We start from the raw sequence: 12699 nt of genomic DNA on the forward strand, positions 1-12699 counted from the left end.
AAAAACATAGTTTCCTTAACCCTTACATTGTATAAGACAGGAGTGATCCCAGTTCAAGATGGAGGGAGTAGTTCTTAGTGCTAGTTTTAAACTGCCTTTCATTCAGACACTTAGTAAAAAGCTCACCATATTCAAAGCTCCAGAGAAAAACCCATAGCAATTCATTACAGAGGAAAAATGAACTAAAGACCAGGTCAAGCAGAAGAGAAGAGAAAGTAACAGGAAGATGCTTTGTCTACAGCAGCAATTGGAAGCTAACTGCAGTTCTGACTTTTTAAAAGAAAAAGTAGAGATTGAAAAGTAAATAACTTTCATGCAACTATGTTTGGTTTTGCAATCTTGTGCCAGGAAGTAGTTGCCAAATAGAGTTGCAGATATTAACTTTGAACGTAGTGAAACCTAGCACATGTGTAATTACTAACAAAATAAACATTAAAGGTTTGAATCCCGGCAAGGCCACCTCAGCCTTTCATCCTTCCGAGGTTAATGAGTGCCAATTTCAGTTGGGTGATACTGTATGTAATTATGTGCTCTGTAAAGTGCTTTAGATAAAGGTGCTATATAAATAACACATCATTATCATTAATAAGTTTGTGTGTGTGAGGACAGTGATTCTTCTAATAACTAATGAACCTCTTCATGTTGCGTTGTGCGTAGTAACAATTAATGCCTTTCAACTTTCCTTTCTCAGTTCTGTGGTCAGTGGGAATGCTGCACATTCATCAAAGCCTAGCGTAAGGGACCCTGCTAAACGTCTCTGTGTGCGTGCGCGTCACACTGATCACCACAAAATCCGTTGTGATTGGGTGTTGGGGAAAGACTTTGCTCCAGAAGAAACCACAGAACTTCTTGCCTTCAGTCAGAGAGCCGCGCGGTGTGTTGTGAAGCAGAGCACACAGACCATGATTCAGAGTCTTCAGCAGCAGAAGGCAAAAGTAGGCAAAAGTAGGCAATTACATGAATAAATAAACTGTACAATAATAATAGTTTGTTGGGACTAAAGGTGTCTCACTACATTTTTTTTAAAAATGATATAGTTTTGGAATTCAAGAATTCAAAATATTTAGGTAGCTTGTTCAAGACTTTGTGAGGAAGAAATTCGTTTATTAAGGAAACGTTTTAATATAACTGCCAAACACATGTCGAAGTACACAGAAGAGGATTATAGAACCTTGAGTGGAGTTAAGGAAGAGTCAGCCTGTTTCAGTTTTGAGAAAAGAGGTCTGCGGAAGAGATATTCTTGCAGCCTTTCAGCAGAAAGCAAAGGCTTTCAGGTACTTTTGGGTTTCATGGGACGTATTCTCTGAAAGTTAGGAAACCAACAGCAGGGTAAAGTTAATTATCTGTATGTTTGTCCGCAGGTCACAGAGAGTCATCATATGCAGTTCAAGGATTCAGAGAGTTGCAAGCAGGACCTGGTTTGTTATTTTATCCACTTCCCCTTTCCCCTCGGTGTCGTCAACCCTGCAATTTTTGATTAGAGGATTGTAGAGTGGGTGAACCAGAGGGGTCTGTGGTCCAACGTCTGCTCCTGCAGTAAGTGTGAGAAACCGGACGGTGTCTCCCTGGCTAGTCCCCGGGGATCTGTCATCCAGGTGGCCAGGACATGGCCATCGCTATTGGATCCAGTTCCTGGGGCTGGACCAGTGAGTGAGGATAACCTGGATGGGGTGGTGTTGGGGAGTGGGACACCGACGGACGAGATGCGGTATCCCCCTTCTTTCGACACCTTTTCCCCATCCTACCACGTAGGATACTCCAAAACACTGCCCCCCCCTTATCTCACACAAAAATGTTCACACAACACGGAAAACAACGGGCTAACACCAGAGCCGTTTACCTGACACCTGACATGTCCCAATACGAGGGTCAGTCAAAGTCAGGCAATTGACCAGAATCACACAGGCCTTTCCCTTCCCCATAAGAATAAAAGGTGGACCACAAGAGCACAGGACAAGCAAGATAGACCACACAACGTGAGAGCTGACTCAACCCGACAGTTCAAAAGGAGGAGAAAGATGGCACAAGTCGAGAGGATACCAAGGGGAGAAGTGACCTTGCCCTTATCGACAGAGACCCGTGAAGCTTCAAGGGAAGGAATCATAAGACCGTGAACAATAGCCAGCGTGTGTTGCAGCAGATGTCAACGGTACCCATTCGCCTCCTCCACTGACAGCCAAGCCGGTGAGAGACGCATGCCCCAATGGTACCGACCCTTGACTCTACAGATAAGAAAGCAAAGCAATTCATCACAGTCAGTGAGTCGAGGGGAGAGCTGATAAAGAAACCAAATTGTGTTGAATGAAAAGCAGCAAGCGGCTGATTTGAGCTGCAAAAGAACTATTGATAAAAAGGGGGAAGGCCAGCAACAGAGAAGTCCGGCACAACGTGGGTGCTCAAGTAGGAAGCTCTGAGCGATTACCCAATGGTAGAGACTACTGTAACCAGAACACCTTCGAAAAAGGGGAAAGGTGATTGCATGGCCAAGATGGCGGGCTGAGCAGTAGTGGAACTGTGGAGCTCCGCCCGACCCGTCAAAATTGCTGCGAAGGATAGTAAGAAAAGAGGAGAAAGCCGCTGGGAACGAGGGAAAAGTGCAGTGGTCCAGTGAGTGCACGAAAACACAGACGTTCTGTAGAACGAGTGCCGCAACCACTAACTGGGAAAAATGGCGGGCGGACCCAGTCGAGAACAGAGGAGTCAGGTGAACTGAGAGACCTGGCGAGCAGAGGTGATGAATCGCCAGGGCCCGACCAGTGAGGCGTGTCAGCGATAAGAAGGAGGAAAACCACATCCTGGGGATGCAAGTGAGGGAGCGGAGTACCCCAGTGGATCGGGAGTGGTCTGCGCCATTCGCCGCCAGTCCCGGCAGCGTCTCGTGAGCGAACAGTGGAGGTGGAGGGAGCAGCCAGGAACAACGGTTGCAGAGAGCAGTGCCCGGAGTGAGTCCCTTCTGGGAAGCGTTGTTGGAGAGGCAAAAGGGGAGCAAGACTGGAGCGGGCCCACTGGGAGCCGATGAAGGAGGGAAAGAAGCGGGGAAGTACGAGTGTACTCCGCCAGGAAGGTGGCAAAATGCAGGAGGGGACCGGGAGAGCCCGGCAGGCCAGAGGACAGCGAGGCAGAGAGCAGGCTGAGTGTGGCCGCTCCCAGGCAGCAGGTGAGGTGGAGCTGGTACCGCACAGAGGGATCTCTGCTGGAGGGACGGGAGGGTCTAGGAGCCCCGACCTCCTGGACTACAACCAAGTGGAAACAAGGGGAGGAGATGGCCAAGATGCAAGGGGCCCAAAAAAGGGGAGGTGACGGCCAAGAGGAAAGGGGCACACTGGGGGATCCGAAGTGACTAGCACACGTGGAGAGCAGGCAAACACCCGGGTGGATGACAAGTCGCTCGTAAAGAGGTGAGGCAAACATATTCAGAGGGCTCCATAGGGGGAACAGAAGAGAAGGAGAGGTGCTGGAGGAGGGGGAGATGGGATACGGCCATTGGCGATCAATGTGGTAGGCACTGCACGGCCAGCTAGTACTAAATACATGCTTAAGTCAAACCCTGGAAGGCTGTGAGGGCGAGGAGAAGTGCCTTAAACCCGCAGTAGACAAAAGCAGGGCACTACGAATTGAGTGTGGTGGGAAAGTGAACACCCAGGAGGCGACAATACTGCAGGGGAGGATAGTGTGGAATCTCATTTGATTGATCCCCAGGTATCAGGAGAAAGACTAACAAGTCATAACGGACCCACCAGAGGCACAATAGTTGCCAGGGACCAAAAAGGGACCCCACAGAGGGTTCTTGGAAGACTCAGCAGTAGGGGTAATATAGGAAGATCTAGCGTGAAGCAACCCCTACAGAGAGCTAAGGGGCTGAGTGCGAGACACTGGGCAAAGCAGCACAAAGAAGCGCAGAGAAGGCAAGACGGGAAGCCAACTCAGTGGAGCAACGGGGAGAGGGAGCTCATGGGAATGGAGTAAAGAAAGCTGATGGGCCTTAAGAAGAAGACTACACACCTAGGATAACGGGGAAAGGAAGGGCACCACAAGGGGCACATTCAGACAAAGCTCCCCTTTGGTAGTGCGACAGAACATACGGGGACATGGCGCTAACTAAAGAAGATCTTCTATCAGCGTTGGCCCAGTTCAAGGGGCAGCTTACAGAGACTGTCAAGGCGGAAGGAGCAAGTATTAGGGGGTAACTGTCCCAGGCCACTGTAAATTACAGGAAGGAGAGGGTGATGGAAATGGAAAAGCATGAAACAGAATTTGACGCAAAAGGGCAAGAATGGTCACAACATTTTCAGGACACAGAAGAAAGACTGAGAGCCCTAGAGGAAAAATATGAGGACTTAAAAAATAGGTCCCGACGGGATAACGTCTGTATCAATAGCCTGGGGGAGGGTTTGGAGGGGTCAGACTTGGAAGCCTGTATCCGGGAACTGTTTGAAAGCCTAGTGGAGGTGGATCATGCTCGTACCATGGGGATTGACAGAGGCCATAGAGCAGGCATCCAAAGGACGGACCCGGGGGCGAGACCCAGAGATATTTTAGTGAAATTGATATAATTACTATAAAGACAAAGCACAATTGGTAGGAGCTGCGAGACAGAAATGGAAGATGCGAGTGCGGGACTGCGAAGTTCAGTTGTACGATGACCTGTCCCAAGCTACTCTGGCGAGGAGGCGGACATTTAAACCACTTACAGAGGAACTAAATAAGAGGAAAATGAGGTACAAGTGGCTATATCCGATGAGGTTGCAATTCTGCATGGGAAATGAGGAAAGAACTGTCTCTACGGCGGAAGATGGGCTAAGAGTGCTGGGGATGACTCTAGAAGAGACAAGTGGTGCCAAGTCGAGTGGCCAGCCAGGGAAAAAGTATGGGGAAGCAGGCCTCGGGGCTCTAGGATGGAGGACGAAAAGCACGTGAAAAGGTGAATTGGATCCGCTACAGAAAAAATGGACTACAATATAGCATGGTGAGAGTTACAGTAGGTGGAAAGCGGGAGGGGGGGCGAAACAGACCACAGCTCATTGGTGGGGACCACATCAAGAACCTGGACGATGGAGCCAGGGACAGCTATAAGTAGTGGGGGGCAACCAGTTCGGGGAAGAGTGTATCATGCTACGGCAGCAACTCAAAGGGCAGGGGTGGTGATACTGCTGCATAGAACTGTACGAATGGAGGGGGTCAAGGTAAAAAGGGATGGGGAGGGAAGGTATGTGCTGATTAAGGGGGGTAACGAGGCACCAGATATACACGCTAGCATAAGTACACGTCCCCAACCAGGGTCAGTAAGGCTTTCTTGATAGATTTCTGGAGGAACTAAGTAAATTTGGAGAGGGAGAATTAATCATCTCGGGGACTTTAATTTAGCAGCCGATCCGGTGTGGGATAGGTCCGGGGGTATGAGAGGCCACGCAACGGGAACAATGTCGGAACATCTGATGAAAAGATTCCAGGTAGAGGGGATAAATGATGTATGGAGGATAATTCACCCACAAGAGAGGGACTACTTCTTCTATTTGCATGCTCACAAGTCATATTCTCTGATAGATTATATAATGGCGATGAGGATTGTAGTCCAAACAACACACAGGACACGGATGGGCTGTCTGACAATATCAGACCATGCAATGATTTTGTTAGAATGGGAGGAGGGAAATATGAGGCGAGGGACAGGGAGGTGGAGGTTGGAGGAATTCATTCTTAGAAACCATGCGGTAAGGAAACAAACGGAGAACGAGATACGCCTATTCAGGGAGGATGTGGGTGGGGAAGGAAAGGACCTGGGGTAAAGATGGGGTAGATTCAAGCTGCACATTAAGGGCCACTTTATAGTCTGCGAAGGAGAAACATGAGGGAAGCGGAGAGGAAACTGGAGGAGGAAATAAGGGAGTTGGAAAATATACATAAGGAGTGGGGAACGAACAAGGTGGCCAGGAAGTTATCCCAGTCAAGAGGTCAGCTAAGACAAATAACCAACAGGGTGGTGTAGAGGACCCTGGTGATAAGTAGACAGAGGTTTTTATGAACAAGGCAATAAGGTGGGGGCAACTCTGGCGTGGCAGATAAGGGCTAAGGAACAGAAGGCATTCATAGAGGTGCTGGAGGATAAGGGGGAGGCATGTCGGGGCAGAGAGGGCAAAGAGGAGGGTGGTGATGGAGTTCTACGTGGACTTATATGGGGAAGAGTCTGCGGGGGAGGAGGAGCAAAGGAAATACTTAGAGGGCTGGGAATAACCGTGCCTCACACAGGAGTAGATAAGACAGACTGGAAGAACCCATGGCGTGAGGAAGTGTTGAAAGCGATAACCCGACTGAAGGGTAACAAGAGTCCCGGGGAGGATGGCCTAACTGCAGGTTTCTACACAACGCTCAAGGAATCACTGGCTAGAGTCTTAACCGAAATATTTAACTGGGTCCGAGAAATAGGGAAAATATCCAAATCAATGAATATGGCACACATCGCTCTTATCCCGAAACCGGGGAAAGACCTGCATCAATGTTCCTCGTACCGTCCAATAGTGTTGATTAATGTTGATGCCAAATTGTACGCACAGGTATTAGCGGCTAGATTGGAGGGAGTCCTACCGGGGCTGGTGAATCAGAACCAATCAGGGTTCATTAAGGGGAGGAACACATTTGATAACATAAGAAGAATATTGCATATCATAGACAGGGCGGAGAGGAGACAGAGCACCATGCCCACATGTCTGATGATGTTAGACGCTGAGAAGGCTTTCGACCGTGTCAACTGGGCCTTTATGGAGCCCACACTAGAAAGGATCGGACTAGGACCGAAGTTTAGGAAAATGATCCAAGCAAATTATCGGGACCCACAGGCAAGGGTAAGGGTAAATGGGGGACTGACCGACCCATTTCCCATAAGGAGAGGAACAAAACAGGGATTTCCTCTCTCCACTCTCCACTCTCCTGTCCGCCTTGGTGATGGAGCCCTTTGTGCACCGGATCAGGGAGAACAGGGAAATCCATGGGGTAGGCTAGGCAGGGTCCCAAACTAAAATAGGGTTATTTGCTGATGATGTGATTCTGATGATCACCGAACCGGAGGGATCATTACCAGCGATTATGAAGGAAATGCAGATGTTCTCTGAAGTGTCGGGCTTCAAAGTGAATTTTGGGAAGTCCAAGATACTGAACTTGCCGGAAGGCAAAGGTGCCTTCACGAAAAGAGCAATCAATTCAGGTGGGCAACGGGTTCAGTCAGGTAACTGGGGATTAACCTAACGGCATCTATAAAAGAAATAGTGGGGGTTAACTACTCGAGCTTAATAAAACAAATCAAGGCGGACCTGGCAAGGTGGAAGGGACTGTACACATCATGGTTTGGAAGGATTGCAATCATCAAAATGAATATACTTCCCCGACTTTTATATCTCTTTCAGGCAATCCCACTGGCAGTGCCAGGGAGATGTTTGAGAGACATCTAAGATAGTATCAAGGGATATATATGGAGAGGGAAGAAGCCGAGAATAGGGAGGAAGATATTATTTAGGAGCAAAGCCCAGGTTGGGGGGGTTGGCATGTCCCAATATAATAAAATACTATCAGGCGACACAGCTGAGAGCGCTGGTTGTGTGGGGAAGAGCGAATAATGGGAAACATTGGGTACGCGTGGAGCAGGCGGTGGTGGGGAGCCATTTGTGGTGGAAAATCTTGGGGATGAGAGCGAGCGACAGGCCAGTGGGACTTGGGAGGAATCCGATAATGAGTAATACTTTAAAAATCTGGGACTAACTTAAGCGACATAAATGACACTTCACACCTGGGATACAGCGATCCATGGCAGGGGGCTCAAACTAGGCCTGGGTCCATTGTCCCCTATAGTACATAACCCTGATTTTACGCCTGGGCTCCAACAAAAGTTTTGGGACGGTTGGCAAGGAGCAGATGCTGTGTCCTTACGGGACTTGTACCAGGATGATGCCCCTCTTTCCTTTGAACTATGCAGACAAAAATTTGGCATCACCGAGCATCACAGATTTAAATATATACAAGTACGTCACTGGATCTCACACCCAGAGGTAAAGCGGGCTGGGCTACGCCCCCCAGCAGGTCTAGAACTCACGATACGGGAGGGGACACAGGGAAAAGGGATCACTAGACTGTACAAGTTACTCGATAAATCGCAAGCAGACTAAACCCTCCAATATATGAAGGACTGGGAACGGGACATAGGGGAGGAAATTACACAGGAGGAATGGAGTCAAATCTGGAGGAGGGCTCACAAACTATCCAAATCCACGGCAATCAAAGAATCAGCATATAAGATATGCTACCGGTGGTATCTGCCCCCAAGTAGAATACATAAAATGAACCCCACGTATTCCTCAGATTGTTGGTGCCAGTGTGGAGAAAGAGGTGACCTGTTCCATATGTAGTGGTCGTGCCAAAGGATAAAAGTGTATTGGAAAGAAATACTGAGCTTAATCAGAGACATAATATATGCAGACCTACCACAATCCCCGAAGGTCATTCTGCTGGGAGCAGTGTCAGAAGGGGCATACGCAGCTTCAGGGAACAGAGCGGCCCTCATCACTCACCTACTGTCTGCAGCAAGGATGACAGTGGCCCAACGTTGGAAGACAGTGGAAGGCCCTACAGCCCCATGGTGGTGGATGAAAGTATGGGGAGTTATGGCGATGGAGAACATTTGCGCCACAAAGTCAGGGACATACCTGAAATTCTTAGACATATGGGACCCACTTCAGGATTATGTAGGGGAGAGGGAGGCTCAATTCTTCAAACCCAGATTCCTAAGAAACATTCATATCAGATAGAGACAGCAGAAAACAAGGAGGAGGGATGTGCTCAGGAACGACTTTGCTTTGGTTATAACCTTGATTCAGTTTGGTTCAGATGACTCTAAGGGAAGGGGGTGGGAAGGGTGGGCGAGGGTGGAAATACTCGAGGGGAAAGTTGGAAGACAATAATAGTCTCTATGCAAAAGTTCTAGTAGGATATTTAATTTGTTTATACAGTTGATAATGGTTGTATTCCTGCTGTAACCGAATGATAACTGTGATCTCACGTTTTTAAAAAAAACTGAAAATAAAGTTGGTTAAAAAAATAAATCTGGGATTAACTTAACAAGAGATGCGGGTTGGACCCCTGGCCATCTCTGGAGCCTCCCATCTGGGGCAATCTGGCCTTTCCACTGGGCAGAGAATATAGCAGATTCAAACAATGGCGTGAGCGGGGTGGGCGATCTATACTAAGGTACCCGGTACAAGTCATATATAGAATGCAAAAGTGACTTGGGCATAACAGATGAGGACCTATATGCGTTCCACCAACTGCAGCACTGGGCTGGAGCGCCTGAGATGAAGGAGGGTGCAAAAAGGGAACATTCATAATGGGAAAAATGAGTAGCAACCTCAGAGGAGAAGAAGGGATTGATATCTGCAATTTATAGGCTCTTACAGGAGGGGGAGGAGGAGTTGGCAATAAGGGACAAATGGGGCAAGGTGAGAGGGAAGGCGTTTTCGGACATAGAATGGGATAGAGCGCTGAAAAGCTGGTTCACCTAACACACCTCAGTGCAGAACAGAGAATTGCAATACAAGGTGTTGCGCCAGTGGCATTATACCCCGGAGAAGCTCCACCGGATATACCCCTCGTCACCGGCAGAATGTTGGAGGGGATGTGGGGAAGTAGGGACCATGAAACACATCTGGTGGGGTTGCCAATGGCTCAGGCATTTTTGGCAGGAAGTGAAAACGAAAGTACTAGAGATATTGGGGATTGACAGAGACTTTACAGCAACAGTGACCCTTCTGGGGATTGAATTGCAGGGGAGGCAGGGGATGGGGAGGAGCAGAAAGGCTATGGGCCAATCTAATGCTGGCAGCCAAACGGTTCATAGCCAGACAATGGAAAAAGGTAGAAGCCCCATCTATCATACAGTGGTGTGGGAAAGCTGACAGCAATAATTTGTGGAACAGAACTTTGTGTTTGTTGAGAACATCAGGCCTTGAAGGCAAGGGACTTTTACTGAAAAGAGACTTGGCCATCGAAGAACCTGATAGCTGATACGGAACTGCCGGCTGGTGCTGGAAAAGCTTGAGTGTGTGCTTTGCTCAGAAGAGCCATCTTGTCCTGTGCTCAAAACGTGGGGTAGGGAGACCCCTGACAATCATATCCTGACTTATTATTTGGGAACACTTATTTCTTTATTCTCTATCCCACACTCTTTCTATAATTAGTTGTAAGGAATTGGCAATAGTTATTTTTTTACTATAAGCTCTTTTTACTTTGACAAGACGCCACAAGGACTGCCTTAATTTTCATTTGATGGTCAACGCTTGCTCACATCTTAGATTTCGGTTTAGATTAGGTGTTTTTCCAACCTGCATATTGTTTAAATAAACACTCTTGAATAGTGATCACTTGTGTCCGTATTTACTGTTGCCACCATGAGTTCTTTACAGAAGTAAGAACTGGGACCTGACAGAATGAAAGGCCCATGTAATAAGTCATGCCTGGGAGATGAAGGAGTCAGAGACTGAGTTGACCTTGAACTTGAACTCCCTGGATGTTGAAGGAAATGAGGGATGAGATAACGGCAACTAGAAAGAAAACACTTTCCCTGGGGGCTAAGATGGGAGAGTTGAGCATTAAAGTGCATGGGTCAGAAGAGGCTGCAAGGCCATCATATTTGAGAAAGGATCTTAAGGATGAGCCACCGGTTTGGTATCCAGAACCCAGTAGTAGATCAGTGAAAAAAGAGCCTGTGGAGGGTAGTAGGATTAATTTGACACAAGGTATTTTGTTAGTAACTACACCTTTAGCAGCTCCAGAGCTAGTTGGTGGGGATTCACACAAATGTAAGTCCTTTCTAATTTATTGAGAGTTACATTTAATGAGTCATCCTGAATTCTTTCCCACAGAAACAGAAACTTCAAGAGTAGCCTTTGTAATTTCTTATTTAATATGTGAGGCAGCGGCTTGGTCTGTACTGCTAGTGAGTAGAGGAGCAATGGAATTGCATGACTGGGCTCAGTTCAAGGCAGAGTTAAGTAAAATGTTTGACCGACACACCTCAACCCAGAGTCTGGACAGAGAATTGATAGAGTTGAGACAGAGTAGTAGGGCTTTGGTCCTGAAAAGTGGTTGGCCTGAGGAAGAAATAGCATCTCTTTTCTCATGGAAGAGGATATAAAAGATGTCTTGGCCACAATTTTGGATAGGCCCACTTCTAGTGATGATTTACTTTCTCTGGTTATGCAGTTGGATGATAGGTTGTCAGAAAGAAGATCAGAGAGGAGAAGGAGATTCCCGATAGTAGTACTTGGGTAAGAATTGAGCGACCAAAGACAGAATCAGTCCCCAGAGAAATTAGGAGTTCTGGGACAGAATGTCAGTTTACACCGCCTCCGACTAAGGAGGAGAAGGAGAGGAGGCGCAAGGAGAATCTCTGTTTATATTGTGGAGATGGAACCCACTTCGTGGGCAGGTGCCCATGTGCTCCAAGACGTTTTGGCGCAGTATCTGGATGGGGACAACTGTTGGCAAACCCAATCCAAACATCAGTTCCTCACATAACATTGAACGTATCCTTACTTTGGGAAGGTAAGCTGAGATGTGGTGGTCTTTGTGTTATTGATTTGGGAGCAACCAGAAATTTAATGGATAAAACTCTAGTTAGTAAAGTAGGCGGTTACAGAACCGGTGACAGCAGTGGACGGGACCCAACTCTCATCCGGTCTTATCATACAAACCACCAGTCACCTGTGAATGAAGATTGCGGAAGGACATAGGGAAGACCTCAGTAAGCAGACCGTAACGGAGGCAGTGTTAGACAGAAACCTGTGCAGGTCCCTCTGGGACCACTGCAAAAGATTTAAGACTACAGGTGTTTGGCAGTAAACCCACTTGGTAGCAGTCTGTACCACACAGATTCACTTGGTAGCTGTGGCTGAGCAGTCAGACGTCCCTCAAGAAGAGTTAGGCAGTATACAGAGTATTCACAATAGGTCAAGAGAACACAGTAGAACAAGTAACCACTGACCAGAGCTTGGTGTAAAAGAGATATAATTATTTATTTAAAACCACATCTAGAAAAACACACAGGCACTAATAGTAAGCAATTCAAAAACACGGTCACTAAAAGATATACACTCCCTTAAAAGAATATTAGACAAGCCTTAAGTAAAGCCCCACTTATTTTCAGACAGCGGTGAGCGCTTAACGTAGATGGCACTCTAATAGTTCGTTTTTAAAAGGGAGAGAAAAGCAGAGAATAAATTTAAACAGATACCAACACTTTTACAAGAACATAACAAGAGAGGAAGGCAAAGTAAAACCGTGAAGTTAGAGTTCAATAGGCCGGATCCACTTTAAGAGGATCAAACGAAATGTGTCCAAGGTCACACGGTTGCAGTGCACAAAAGTCTTGTAACGGTTCAAAAAGGAGTTAGACCAAAGAAAGGGACCAGTTAGAAGGTCAAGGCGGCCAGCCCAATCCAGAAGGTTAAGGGGTTATTATTACCTTGTAGCAATCTTTAGAAAGGGAGGCCTGGCGGACACAGTACCTTAAAGAGGTGAGAATACTCCAGCGGGGGCAGCTGTTCCTGGCAGCGGATGCAAGTCGGTGCTTCGTCCGGGGAAAGAGAGGATCTCGTGGGGAGGAAGACAGGAGTCCGTTGCACTGCCAGGGAAGAAACCAGCCGCGGAGTTTCTCAGGTA

General features: G+C 47.5%; 1 protein-coding gene across 1 annotated transcript in view; it reads right to left on the reverse strand.

Moving 5' to 3' along the window:
- The window catches only part of DNAH2 (dynein axonemal heavy chain 2), a 3498763-nt gene that overhangs the window by 1677961 nt on the left and 1808103 nt on the right, over nt 1-12699 (reverse strand). The gene's annotated exons all lie outside the window — the stretch shown is intronic.

The sequence above is a fragment of the Ambystoma mexicanum genome, chromosome 1p (genome assembly GCF_040938575.1).
Source record: "Ambystoma mexicanum isolate Mex_15411 chromosome 1p, UKY_AmexF1_1, whole genome shotgun sequence".
Taxonomy (NCBI): Eukaryota; Metazoa; Chordata; class Amphibia; order Caudata; family Ambystomatidae; genus Ambystoma; species Ambystoma mexicanum.